Raw genomic sequence first — 16,066 nt, 5'->3', positions numbered from 1 at the left:
TTCTATTATGTCTTTATAACCCTTTCTGTCTAGCATTCGATGTTTTACCATCTTGTTGTAAATGCAAAAGAGAAAGTTTCTTAATTCCTCTGGGGATCTATTTATTATCCAGCTAGAGATTTAATTATTACGTAAAGCATGAGAAGAGGTTTGCCTAGAGCTCTGTTTCCTTTCTCGTAAATCAAAGTGACTAGAGCCGATAAGGTACTAAATCAGGCTTTACCAGGGCCTAGGTGATAGGAAAAGGTCGAGAATTAACTGTTATCTATCGCTGAAGACTGTTCAGAAATGATGCGACCTTTATCGTTTCCTATGAGTATCTCTTCTGTTTTAAAGTTGTTATATACCCAGAAGACTCTACAGTATTTATGCTAAAAATTCTGTAACTAAATAAATCAATACTTTTACTATTACATTCGCCTGGCTGATGAACAGTACAGCAAAATATAACACTATTCTCTAGTTTAATTTATACGAGCCGTGCTAATTTATCTACATAATATTTTTATGATATTATTGAAATAATTATTTATTAAAATTAAAATTGCTGATTAAATGTGATACAAATTACCTAAGGAATCTGTAAGGTGCATGTTAATCCATTTTTCTCTTTAATAAATTGATCTCGTAAAATTTAATTTGTAGCTGTCATTAAGATAAGAAGATCTACTTCTGATAGAAATTTCACTGTTACCAATGAGTTTATTCCCTTGGGAATAGAGAAGGGAAATTATTTTCACTCCGGTAAATAATTCTCGTAATAAATTACTACGTAATTTTCAAATATACTCTTGCGTATCGTTTACTTCATAATTTTTCAAACGAAATTTTCAAGGTTAAAAATAAATATTGTCAAAGCAAATAATGAATTTTTATAATTATGTTAGGCTGCCTAAAATATTCGTTACTATTATAAAACTTAAAAATCAGACAACGACGTTAATTAATGTATAATTAAACGTTATTTCAAGCGAGAATTCTAATCATTGATTTAAAGCATTGTTCATATTACTGTGTACAGAATGTATAATTTATTTAATGTATTTATAATCCTCATTTAAACTGTAAGTAAACATAAAGTAACTTTGCATATCAGTTTTAATGTGAACACAGAACAATATCAGCAATTCTCAATACTGCAAGATGAATGTTCGTTCGGGGTAATATTATAAATTTCTACAAACAATTCTAATTACAAATGTATTATATTTATAAAATTTAATATTCTTTTTTAAACATAAAAATCTATTAAATAAAATAAAGCTGAACCTCCAAACAGCGGCCACCGAAGGGAACATAAAAATGGCCGTTGTATGGAGGTTATATTGTATGCATTTCTGTTTAAAAAAGTTTGTGAAAAAAATGGCCGTTATTAGAAGGTGACCTTGTTGTAAGTTCGATTATATACATTGGTTATCTAAAAAGCAACTTTTCCTGCTTACAAATTTGTTTAAGAATTAAGAATTAAGGGCAGTTTTCTTTTGTTTTTTTACTACTTTACACGCATAAAAACCTAAAAAATTCGTTATTTTAACCGGTTAGAAGAAAACTAAAGTAACTTTAAATCCGAGAGAATTCAAGTTCTAAGTTAAAAAGAAAGTTTATTTTCGAAATGAATAAGCTTTGTAGTGAAAAAGTCGAAATAAACGAAGGAATTAAAATTTCATGAATAATTAAGATTTCTTTTGTGACAAACTTATCAGATAGTTTACCACTGTTTCTTTAGAGTTCTTCTTTCTCTAGAGTTAAGTGAAATAATTGATTCTTCTCGTTAAATCTCGAAGAGAAATACTTTAAATGCCGCGAACATAATAGAGATTCCGTAGCTACATCAAGTTTTCTCGATTTGCCAATGAATACAAACAGAACAACAAGATTTATTCTAGTGAGATCAAGAACTGATAAAACTGATTTTATCTAAGGATTTTAAAGGATAAGCATCATTACCATTAAAAGCTAAGAACCAACAACGACTACTGAAGTTTGCACTAATTTAATTTGCATCAGATTTATTGTAATTAATGCTATTTCTATACTCTGAACTTTTTTACCATTTGATAACGTTAAATACATTTTAATAAATGTATATACTTATAGTCTAATTATGCTTTACAGAAGGAAAAGTACATTATTAATATACTATTGTTCTGTATGTAGTTAAAGCTTTTTCAAGCTTAACTACATATAGAAACTATACGCTCTAAAGTTCTAAAGTACATACAGAAGATACAAACTCTATACGTAGTAAAGTATGTAAAGAAAGTTTTTAAAGATAAAGCATGTATCAATTACAAAAGCTATGTTAAGGTATTTATATCTTCTTTTTCGTTATAAATTTTCATAAATATAATAATATAGTAGTGTATATTATGCTATTATGTTAAAGCACTATAAATGCTTTTAAGAGATATTTAAAGCTTTCACATACTGGAGTCATAAAATATATTAAGGCCTTCAGTGCATTGCATTGATTATTCATTATATGTTTATAATATTTGACACTTTATATAGTACTTATGGACATAATAGCATCGTTTAAACAATAAATGAACTATTTACAATGTAATTAGAGGTAAAGACTTCATAAATATAGAATAGAAACGTGATAAGATAATTAAGTTTTCTTTTCTTTTTTTTGATGAAAGCGAATTAGTGTCCTTATATTATAATTTTAAATTTATAACTCTACATAAATTTATTACAAATACCATAAATTTGTCAGAAAAACAATTGCATTTTATATTACAGGTGAAAAATAATAAAATCACAATAATAAGCTATTAATCTTACATTTTTGATGTTCTTAATTGAATAAATTACTTCATAACACAACCAATTAGATGAGAATTTTTCAATTTACAGCATTGACGAATCAATATATAATTTTCATCAATAGAAATTTTCACTGAAAACATCATAATAAATATGCTGATGTAGTATTATAGTTATTATCTAATATCTCATCATAGCCTTTACAGAGCTATAAAGTTATAACTAACCTCTCCGGAACATTAAACCCTAATATGTAATAAGCAATCATAACTATACGTAGTTATAGAAATCTGTTTTCTAATGGAATTCCTCGTATACAAAGATAAATGTAGATTTTAATGACAAATTCCGTACATTTTATATTTAATCGACTTTTTCATGATCTTTTATTTTAGGAAAAGAATTAAATTATTTTTATAATGAAAGTAATAAGCTGTTTTATATTATTATAATTTCTTATTTAATTTTAAAACAAAATATTATCAGCTTATCTCTTCTTTTTTGTGCTGTGGAAATAGAAATGAAAATGACTATAAAATTATATTTATAGCATTACATTTTTTACATCTCTTAAAATATAATGCAACTCTTATTGCGTGCATATACTGTACAACGTTATACAATTAACGTTTTAATTTTAAAAAATTTTAATGACAATACAAATTATTGAACGAGAAATTGCTTGTTGTGACATCGTTACAATGCCAGGCTGTAATTTTTTGTATTGATTTTAGTAGTGTCTTGCCCCTGTACATCGTACTTTTCCTATTAACAATAGAGTCATGCGGTTATCTATGTAACTCCGTCCTGGAGAGAACTTTGAATTGAAATAACATGACTTCCGTTCCAAACAGGAAGTTCGTATATAGTCAATCGAGACGTCCTGGCCCTAAGCTTTCCTTTATTTTGTTCTATTTTTGAGATTAAGGAATAACAGACAGACAAACGGACGCCAGCAGGAATTTATAAGTCTGCAATTTGAAAATTGCAGCACAAAAGTTCGTAATATACTTACAGCAAATGTTATATATAGACGTAGAACAGACTTCTAATATTCTATTGACTGCTTGATAAAGTATTCTTAATCTTTTCTAAATTTAAACTGTGTATTAAATTTGAATTTTCATAAATGAACTGAAAGGGGCCATTTATTAATTATGAATTGAATTGAAGCACTTTTTCCTTCCTTCTTTCCTGCTGTGTACAACAATGTACTTTTGGTCAATGTACTCTTTCCTTTAATTACGCTTACAGTACTGTAGCATACGGACCCCCGACATCAAAGAAATGCCTTTTAAAAGTTCTGCAAATATTTTTCAACTGATACTTTGTTTACATGACTAGTAAGTAGGCTTATAAGAACAAATTTCTCTGCCATTAATACCACTAAAAAGTTTGTGTAGATAATTCTTCGATTCCTCTTCCCATCATGTACTGTACAGAACAATGATGTGTACTATTTTCAAATTCTCCTCTATCTTAAACGGTACATATAATTAATGGACAATCCAAAACATTTTTAAGAATATGCAAAATATAACGAGTTCTTTGGTGTATTATTAAGTTTAACCTGACTAATCCGTAAGCAATAAACGAAACATAAAATCATTACCCTTTAATATAAACATTGGAAAATCTTATTTTGATTTTTAGATCGATGTATAAGCATACGCTTTAATCTATAACTGAAAGAGTGATTAAATTTTATTTGCCGTTAGGAAATAAACATTAAAAATTAAATCGATTTACACCCGAAAAAAGGGGAGAAAATTAGGTTAGTAAGACATTTAAAAATCGTTTTGAAAGCGCAAAACACAGCTGACACTTTAATATTCGTAGAGTATACTTAACAAATGTAGACGTTGATATTAAGCAGCTGAATGGAACACGATCTCCGACCTCGTATTCATTAAACTCTTAAAATGAAGACAAGTTTCGTGTTAATGCTTTGCTTTATGAACAGTTTGGTAGCGTCAGGAATTACAACAAACATCACGAAATGAAAATATGTCGTTAATTTATCTCAAAGTTGAATTTAGCATTCTATTATTTAAGCAGATTCAGTTATATTTATTCAACGATCAGATGACCTGAAATTAATGGAAGAGATAAGATAGTTAATGAACGTCTGGAATCTATTATGTTTAATCTGCCTGCAGATGTCTAGTTCAACATTGGAAGACATCAGCCGAGCGGAAAATCATGTTTGCCACGGAAGGAAATATTTGAAATGTAATTTGTATTTAGCCGTAGCGTGTTAAGTAATGCGAAAGATCGTTTTGTTTGTTCCAGAACGAAACAATAAAATATCGAACTGATAGGAATGTTTGGTGAATGCTCTTCTCTTTGTCGAGTATTATCGATTGAACCCAATGTAAACTTTGAAAAATGTCAATAAGATTTAGTAGATAAATATAAAAGCCAAGCAAATTTTAATGCTAATTAAATGAAAATGCATTTTCTAATTACATTAAACTGTAATTATGTTAGAGTTTCTTTGTAAAAAAATATATTTACCGAATAATTGAATCCTCATTCTATTCAGAAATACGATCTTGTATCATTTTATTTCCATTCATTTCTTCTAAGAATCGAATTATATTCAAAAGACCTAGTTTCAAATTTCTCAAATTATGTAATCAATTTTCGATAATTAAAATAAATATTAATATTATTATTAATAAAAAACAAAATATCGTTATAAGTATCAATATGAATTTTATCATCGTGCAAAAAACAAAAAAAAATAAAATAAAATAAATAAATGTTGGTTGTTTAGAAAAATCCTGGATTTAGACTTCATCCGTAAACAAGTTAACACAAAAGTCGTAACACAGGATATCAAAAGAAAGTATTGAATCTCATGCAATCTAGACAAATAGCGATTTGTGATCGGATGGTCCATTTGAGGACTTTGATGAACGTTTTCTTCTAGCATCATCAGAAACCATGTGTAACATCTTTGGGATTGTCGAAATTTTTATCTTCTAAAATGCTTTCTATCTTTTTCAACTATAAGATAAAGGTCTAGAAATAAAATACAATCTGTTTCCTAAAACACTCTGCCCTCTAATAAAATATATAACGGGACAAATTAACAAGTTTAAACCATTAACTTTACAGTGTAAAATTTAATAAATGATTAATTTAAGCAAGAAAATAAATAGACCAAAATAAGACTTTTTATTGACGTTATCAGGCAGTTATAATTTTAAATTAAATCAATATTAATTGAATAAAATTCTATTAAATTACTAGTAAAATTTTTCTTATTAAAAAAAAATTACTTTTTGTTGTAAGTTTGGTGATATTTTTAAGTTTTAAGAAAAATGTTTTTGTTTCAAGTTTGAAAAAATTCAAACAAATGATCCCCCGAAAACTGATAGACTATTCAAACTATTGCAATTCTGAAAGAGTGTTTTTATTTGTTAAAGTGCAAACACCTCTCGAAGTTTACAGACCTGTCAGGTGACGTGTCAACTACAGTTTGGAAATGTCAAATCGTAAAAGACGTGACAGCTGCAACTTGTCAAGCTGTCATTTTTGTTCTATCAACAGTATGTGAAGCAATAAACAAAACAGCATTTTATGTTTCATTCTAAAATACTTTTAAAGCAATAAATGAATGACTGATAATCAACTAACATTCAGTTTTCCTATTCAGTATATTCCAAAGCCGAAAGAAAGAGAGAAGGGGAGGAAAAACGTGCCAAGGATATGAATAATTGGGCATAAATCTATGTTAAAACTTTATAATTTTTATAATTCTTTCGAGACTTTATTTATAAAGAAATATTATTTAATTCTGATATTTGCGAGTGAAGTTGATTCAGTTATAATTTTAACATGACATTAAAATTTATAGGCCAATTATCGGAATTGAGGACATCAGTTCAAGACGTACGAAATGATATAAATTTCGTTTAAGAGAAAGGGAAAAAAATAATAATGAACTGAATTGCCATCTAAATTGCAAATTTATTATTCTAAAAGGGACGAAGCACTTCAAAATTATAATTGTATCTCGACTTATTATTATTATTATTTTTTTCTTTTTTACTTTTTGAAGTTGATGAGTAAAATTAGAGTTGGAAAATTTCGATATTGATTTGAATTAACTTTTGAATTATTATAATACTAAATCGATTTAAGTAGAAAAATAATTTTACACTTTCCAAGTTTCCATTGAAAATATATACGATCGAACCTTTGAACAACGGGCGCCGACGGGAATATAAAAAATGGCCGTTGTTTGGAGGTTATTTTGTATGCATTTTTGTTCAAAGAAAAACTTCCCGAAAAATATAGTGGCTGTTGAGAGGTGGACGTTATTACAGGTTCGACTGTATTTAATTGAGAATAAGTTGAAATAATATTCAAAAAATATGATTATAAAATCTACAAAAGTAAGTTATGTAACCTGTCGAAGAATTTGAATTACTTTTAAGTTTAGAAAATAAGAAAATATTAATACTTAGCTTTTCATCATGTATATAATAATTTATTTAAAATGTCAATTGATGAGTTTAATCCATAATTGTAATGGCAGCTATGTAAAACTTACCATAATTGGGGTGACTATACGTCCCGGTTTTATACTGTTTTCAGCCCTAAAAAATAAATAAAATTTTAAATGGAACCATTTTATAGGTCTTCTGATGCAATTTATAGGGCAAGATATAAATAATTTTAAAAAAAATAAATCAAGTTTAGTCATTTTAAACCCATTTTTCACTCACCCCTAAAAACGATTCCTGTCTGGGCAATAAACAATATGTTGACTCTAATAACAATCCTACACCATATATAAAATGTATAAATATAAATAAAATTCTTTATATAATTAGAGATAAAAATAATATCATAAAATACACATACAATTCATAGTTTTTTCTTGTTTCTTTCCTATTAAAATTAGAAAATAAACTTTCGTATGCAATTAATTATTAATTTTTTTCTTCTTCTTCTTGAAGTAATCAGATCCAAGTAATTAATTAATAAATGTAGTTATAGTAAAGATATTAAGCATGGTTAGATAATATTGATTGTCGGAGACAGTCAGCTAAATCCGATCATCCTTAATAGAGTAGACCATCTGAAACCGAATCGATGTTCCTTAAATTAATCTGTGGTACGTACACCATTGGTGGTTTCCGATTACCTCACATCCACTCTTCTTATGGTAATTAACTTATAGCAGTGAGGAACCACAAAAAGCTGAAAAATTCTAAGATACTTTTTACAATGCGTTTGATTACTCTGCACTTATCGATTTACATAGTTGTGACCATAAGTTAACTGAATGTAGTGTTAAACAGTGGCCTGATTTACAAGTTATAAATTTAAAGCGAAAGTAGGCCTTATAATACAACTTACTACATTTTTATTCATAAAAATTATAAAAAAAATTTCGTGTTAAAATTCCTGCAACACGCGTTAAAATATTTTTCTATGTAATCGAATTTTGAAGTAACACATTAAATTTATTATTATTATATTTTACAATTTAAAGGAAACGGAAGCGAATCATCAAATTTTTACGGCGACACCCACATCTATAATGTAATTTGAAATTTATCTCCGAAAATAGAAATATTCAAAGTTGGCAATCTTCTGTAAGAAATATCAGTGATTTCTAGGAAGCGATATCAAAACATACGGGCGGCCAGTCGTAGACAACATTACTTATGCAGATAAAGCTAACTTTAAACTTTCGATTTTCCTGCTTTTTACATCCGAAGGCTGTAAACAGTGAAGGACGAATATTAGTTCCACTCCAATTCAATTCTGTGGGGTTCCGTTTTATGTTTTCTGATATCGACAAGCCGTTACTTTCAAATCCAAGTTGATACTTTTGCAGCGATCGTTAACAGTGCTCTCTCGAGATAGCCATGTACGTAAAACCGTATAACGAAATCCCATATATGTTCTACTCTTTCTTTCTTTTTTTTTATTTTTTCTGTATGTGGTGCGGTTGAAAAACCGACAACACTCGGAAAATGCGACAGAATATCGCCAGGTGTGCTTGATGACAAAATAAGGCCTTTCTGCGCCTCACTTTTCTTTCTGAATGCTTTAACTTCGTTATATCGACGTCTTAACGGAAAAAATCAGACATATGTTGTTTCCTTTCAAAGTGTTTTTAGTTAAACCTGACGCCTAGTGTTTTTATAACTCATTAATAGAACATTTTTCTCGACTTTTTCTGTTTCTTTTTTCCCTTCTTCTCTTTCCTTTTCTATCTCATTGAAAGTATCGTATGGATGGTTTCAAAAATCTATTTTTATAAAATTATAATCGCTAAAAAGTAATAACTTTAGATTTTGTAACTTTCAAATTATATTTTTAGACAGTTTTAAAAATAGATTCTCCTTTAAAAAACGGATAAAATATTTTTAATGTGTTATTTTTCTTCCAGGAATATTCAAATTACTTCATAACTTTAATTAAACGAAAATTTTTCTATATGAACTATTTTACTAGAAAATTCGGTTTTCTTTTATTTTTAATGTATAAATCCTATAAATTATCTTATTTTTCTATTAATTCTATACTTTATTTACTCTATAATCTTCTATAATTTCGAAGTTTATTATATTCGCTTATTAATAACAAGATTAATTCAATTTTTATCCAAATTCTATAGGAAAATATATTAGAATAAATTAATTAATGTAACAAAATTGTTTAATTTAATGCAAAATTTAAGTCCATAAAATTTAATTTTAACAAATAATTATAATATAGAAACATTGAAAAAAAACGCTATAAGTAATGCAGCCAGGTGCGATAATTTACACACAAATTACTTGTCTTGTGTGTAAATTATTGTATCTGACTGCATTAAATACTTTACTTTCGAATTTATAATCGAAATATATCGAGCTCCCGAAAGAAAATAATTAAAAATTACATTTATAAATTACATATAAACATTAAAAAATTCTATTTACATAGCATCTTCCATTACTAAAGCTTATACGAAATCGAAAAGAAAAAAAATATTTTTTAACTCGATAACGACTGTTCCTAAGGAAAGAAAAAAATGAAACAAAGATAAAAGTATGTTTGTCGACATTTTTTTCTTTCCTTTTTTTCGTGAATGGGGAGACATTTTTCACTAGCGCCTGTACATCGGACACTGTTATCTCTTACTGACCAGACTACCCCCAGTCGGTAATAAATAAGGATTGTCCCTCAGTTAACTGCTTCCCACCTTCACTTCTCTATGTTCGATGGCAGAAAATTGAATCGAGATAAGAAACTGACGAGACTTATGCATGGCCCTGACACTTACCTTTCTTGCACAGCCCGTATATTATTTTTCAATATGACAACCCTGAGAGATACCAAAACGTACTGTTCGATGAAAATCCTACTATTATGGAAAAATTTACTTTTTTCCTCCCCCTCTCGCTTCTGTATTTATATTGTTTTTATTTATTTAATATATTTTGTTATTTTCGTATATTTTTATGTTAAAATTTCTTTAAAAATATCAATAAAACTGAGTATTTTTTATATAAATTTCATCCACCCGTACGCCAGTTTAGTATTTGATGTGTAACATTCTCTCTTTCTCTCCCTCTATATATATATTTTTAAAGCATTTTGATTTTAAAACTAGGCAAAATCGTAGGAGGGAGGGGAGAAAAATATAAAAAAAATTTATCAAAATAAATTTTAGGGTGTTTTTTTTCTTCTTAAGGTCATCATACTTTGAAAATGTTAAAGTTGATATTCGATCATAAATATCGTTCGGGCTTGGAGGTACCCTTATATATATTATGAGAACCAATGTGAATAGCTTAGGAGAAAGTAAATCCAAGCAGAAATTCGACCGTTTCCATGTTTTTTGAACATTTCACGAAAATCTCGCGAGACATTACTTCCAGTTGCCAAATGTTGAACCGAAGGAAATAACTTATAAGAAAGATTTTTTAAAAGTGAAGTCAGGTAGCTTTTCGAGTTGACAGAAACCCCAAATGGTTAAACTTTCTTTGAAAAAAGTTTTAAAGGGAAAAAAAGGATAGAAGAGCAAAGAAAAAAAAAGAACTATCAAAAGATTTAGATACTGACAAATTGAAAAAAGCACTATTTACAGGTATGTAGAAATTTGATTTTTTTTTAGTTTTCTTTCAGTTGGTAGAAATTTTCTTGTTTATACATTGTAATAACTTATTAATGGAAAGTATGGCAAATATAGAAAACGAAAATGTTTAGCTCTGTTGTGGAAATTTAGTCAAATGGAAGTTTAACGATATGTTAATCCGTAAAGTGCGACAATCTGGATGCTGCGGGCTATAGAATGCACATGAATAAGAAGAAAGAGGTCAAACTATCATGGCAAAGTCTATGGAAATGAGGGGAGTCGACCCCTTCGTTTCTCTCGCTATTACTCATCTTCTTTTATCGCCCAAATGACATTTGTTTGGACTGGACTTTCAAATGTATGCTAATCTTCGACATCGTTATTTAAAACAGATTGTCTTGCAAAGAATTGAAGAAAAATAAAAATAAAAAAAGGGGGAAAACTTTTTCTTCGTCCGTTTGTTTCGCTAGCTTTGTTTCTATATTTTTATTTTCTTTTTCCACCGATGGAAAGGCGTTACTCTAATGTTACTTTGTGTTTAAAACGATTTTTCTACAGCTGATAAAGACGAAAGGTTGTAATGTTTGTCAAAAATGTTTGTCCTTTTTTTATCGCTATTTTTATTATTTACCAGCAAAATCTATAGTTTTACATTTGTTTTAATAGTTAAACGTTACTGTCGCATTTTTCGATAAAGGAGAAAAAAGAATTTCCATTCCTTAGGCGATACATTTAATCTGATTTTAAATGAAGATATCGAAAAATGATAACAGGAGCGTGTAAACTTATAAGTTTATATATTCTACTGTTTAAGCGTTTTTTACGCATATCTGCTTCTCACATCGAAAACGACAAAATCGTGTTCACTCATCCAGTTTATCTCTGAACTACTCGGAAACGTCATAAACAGAATTTCTTCTCCCTTCCGAATCTGCCTGGTTAAAATTTGTTATATCTTTTCCTATTACTTTAGCTCGTATTGCCTTGTAAATAACAATAGCTAAAATGTCACTACCTTTATTCTGTTTAGGTCTCCAGTGGATAAAAGCGTGACATAATCTAACTTCATATTTAATAAATTTTTTCGTGTGATATTTTTGAATATTGTATTCTTCTAGACCACCTTTAAAGATCGATAAAAACACTAGAAGACAATATTTTTATGCATATCTTAATCGAAAAATTACTACAATTATATATACTTTTCTAAGAATTAATTATTTTTATTTATAGTATTACTTTTATAAACATATATTTTATTTTAAAGATAAACAATGAAGAGATTTAAATATTTTATAATATCAACTCAGTAATTTTTAAGTTTATTAGTATTTAAAATTAATTTTATGATTATTTTACTCGTGTTCAAGTGTAAATACATTATAAAATATATATTTATGAATATTTATACATTTTGAGGATTTTTATCTTACGTATAATATATAATTTATCAGTTTGTTTCGAATAGAAAATGAAATTTTCAGTGAGTTTGCTTCGTGGAATGGCTTCAAAAATGTCTACTCATAATACAATTTACCATTGATCTGACATTCTTTTACATAAAAATAAATTTAAAATAGATGAAATCAATTAAATTTCTTAAGTAAAACTCTCTTTCGATGCTTATTAATTCATAAATATCCTTCAACACTTGTTAAAATAATAAAGTTAATTGTAATATTTAAATTTATCGGTTGTATATTAATATCGCTATTATATAACGATTATAATTTAATAACTGATAAATTATATGATATAAAATGGCCTAATATTTCATTTATAAATGGCATATAGCTGTATATGAGAACTTATGACCATTGCATGACTGTAGGAAAGAAGAACAGCGATCATCACTTATATTAAATTTTCCGGCCCGTCAAACAATGCTCTTTGACAGGTAGAGGAGATAAATAATAGCTATGTTCTGTTGAAGAGTTGATCATATTAGTGACTCTTAATAGTCACTATTTTCAAACTATTTTGACATTTATTTTACTATAGTCTAAAGGATTACACGTTTCATTGACGTAAGTTATGTTAAGTAATACGTCATCTGTAATAAGAGAAAGTAAGAGATCTTAAGTCATGTAATGCATTTGTGTATGAATGTATGATTATGAATAACTTTCTCGTATATGAATGCTATCTTGATAGAAAAAAATAACTTTTAACAGTTTCTAGGAACATTTTTTTGGTCTGTCGTTGTGAAGGATGTGTCGACAATCAAGTTGACAGAAAACCCAGCACCAATATGTGACAAGTACGTAACAAATTATCGTAATCTGAGTCACGCGGTGAACTAGTGACAAATTGATGATTTTCGTTCTCTTCTATACGCTGTTTTTCGTCTTCCTTCCGTAAATTATCAATGTGACTATCAAAGAAAAGCGGTCAGATAAAAAGGACAGAAACATTTGTTACTTCGCATCCCATTTTCTGATCTTATATCACAGAAAGTACAGTTTTAAGGGAGGGAAAAAGGAAGATTTTTATTTTTTAAGTTATTTGCTATGTCTGCAAACCGAAAATTCAAGAAAAAGAAAACTATTCTGTACATTCCAAAGAAAGGATATTTATTTCATATAGGCTATACAGGGATTTTCGTGATTTGAAGATTGCTACATTTATGCTCATAAAAGGGACATAATACCGATTTATTCTTATATTTTTTCTACTACATGGAAGGAAAAATACATTAATAAGACATATAATTTTGTTTATTATCCACTAAAAACACTCGCTTCTTTGACTGTATGTTTCAATCTTTGTCAAAATCAAGAATTCTGTGTTAAATCAAGAAAGTTGATATTTTATAATTAAAAACGTCACGAAGCATTAATATTCTATAAATATTTATGATGCTTTTAATTCTATGTTAAATTATTTAATACAGATTTAATAAAATGTTTTTAAAATTATGTAAATATTATTTATATAAACTAAAATAATTTTAGATTATAAAATGAGCTACTTAACCAAATTAATTTCCAATTATTTTAATAAAGAAAGGCCTTTTTTGAGATTCGAAGGATTGTAAATCTCATAGAATTTATATAAATAATTCTATGAACTTTCAGAATTTTATTTTATTCGATAATTTATAATTCGCATTAAAGACAAGTCCGATTTTAAATCATTTTATAATTAAATTAAGTAACTTTTAAAGTAAAAAAACGAAATGCTTGTTAAAAGATGCGCCTATAAATTTTTAACGTATCCTCTTTAAAAAAATAATAATAATAGTAAAAAAAATAAGAGAAAATATCAAGGATTTATATTGTAAGCTATTGAAAGATTATATAGAAGTGTTCAGAAAATCCTTTATACTCAATGGTCTATCTAAAAACTTTTTATGTGATATCGAATTACACAGAAAATAATTCATCAGATACCCCGCATTTTATAAATAAATATAATAATAATAATAATAATATAAAAAATGGTTGCAAATTGAAACTTCAATTTATAGTAATATCTTTCGTTCAAAACAGCATTTTTCTTCTTTTTTTTTATACAATTGAATGGTAACTTTAAAAATATAAAATTAAATTATTATTTTTATATTGATCATTGAAAATCATTTGAAAAAAAAAATAAAAATGTAAGATTTAATATCAAATATTAATAAATACGGCAATAAAAATTATATATATATTATAACATTTTAAAAATGAAATGAATACAATTCAGATAAAAGATTAAATATATTTTTTTCTTTTCTGTTTATGAAATTTGTAATATTAATAAATTATAATTTTTTTGTAAATAAATAGAAAAGATTATTTTTATACAAATCTGGACAATTCTTTATTTATATATATTTTATAAAATTTAATATTACAAAATAATTGAACACGCCTGATTTAGAAGCTAATTTTTGACAGTTTATAAAAGAAAAAATAAAAATAAAATAAATTAAATCAAATTTGGAAAAAGAAAAAATAAAATTAGATTCATAATATTTAAGAAAATTAAACAGTTTACAGTTCGTAAACGATTTAAAATTCTTATCGATCGAAAATAAATGAAATTAGAAAAATATTTGATAAATATTTGTCGAAAAGAAAATAGGATTGCATTAATTTTAACCATAATTTAATTTAAAAATAAAACAAATAGTAGCACATGTAAAATGTTATCATTACAAATGATAAATTTTATTTTAAAAAATTTTTTTTATTTATAATTTAACATAAAATATGATGTTTCTTTTCTATCAAATAATTATTCAAACCATAATTTAAAGCTTAATTTGTGATACGATAATAATAAGCTTAAATTATAATTTTAAATCTAATATAGAAGAATTTCTGTATTAAAAATTGGTAAATTTGTCTTTAAATAATCAATATTTTAAAAGAAATTATGTAGTTAGGAGTTATTTATGTACTTTTATCTTAAAAAAACAAAGTAGATTTGCTGGAAATATATAATGCAAACGATCTGCAAATAAATTCTTTTTATTTTATCTTTGTCTACATGTTTTATCAAACTTAAATTTCTATTCTTTCGCAAATAATTTACAATTACAAGATGTTTTTTTTAATGTATAATTTTCATATTTACGAATAAAAGTGAGACATATTTGATGAAAAAATTGTTTATATCGAAACTAGATTTGAAGAAATGAAAGAAAAATAGAATTTATTTTCTTTTTATTTGTTCTCAGGGGATAATTATTAAAGAAAATTGAATAATATTAATTATAATTTTATGTTATTTTAAGAATATATATCTGATTTAATTAATATTTAATCATTAATTTAAGCTGTTTTTAAACTAACATTGATTAATTGAGTGCGTTAAAGATTGATTTACACTTTGTTTAAATAGAAAATTAATCTATGGCTTAAAATAGAATATAGAATGAGTTGAATAACATGTCAAACTTCATTTGTTGGCGTATGTGAGTGTGAGTGAAGATATAAGTGGAGACCATTTATATAAAAGGAAGGATTGCTTTCCTTGTTGTAACACTTCTTTCACGCAAGGAATACTAGTCATGAGATGGATAATTAGACCTTCGATACGCCTCCTTACATCTCTTACACGTGACTGTCACTAAAGCTGTCACTAGACCCTATTCCTCCCTTTTAAGATTAATGCTGGCCTACCACCTCTAAGACGTTAGTCAAATGACAACAGGTAAATTTAGCCGAGTTTCAACACAATTCTCGGTTTTTATTGTTGTAAGAACAGTTA

The sequence above is a fragment of the Centruroides vittatus genome, unplaced genomic scaffold (genome assembly GCF_030686945.1).
Source record: "Centruroides vittatus isolate TY-2023 unplaced genomic scaffold, ASM3068694v2 contig_364, whole genome shotgun sequence".
Classification (NCBI taxonomy): domain Eukaryota; kingdom Metazoa; phylum Arthropoda; class Arachnida; order Scorpiones; family Buthidae; genus Centruroides; species Centruroides vittatus.
The sequence above is the reverse complement of the archived record's forward strand: the minus strand, read 5'-3'. Positions refer to the sequence as shown.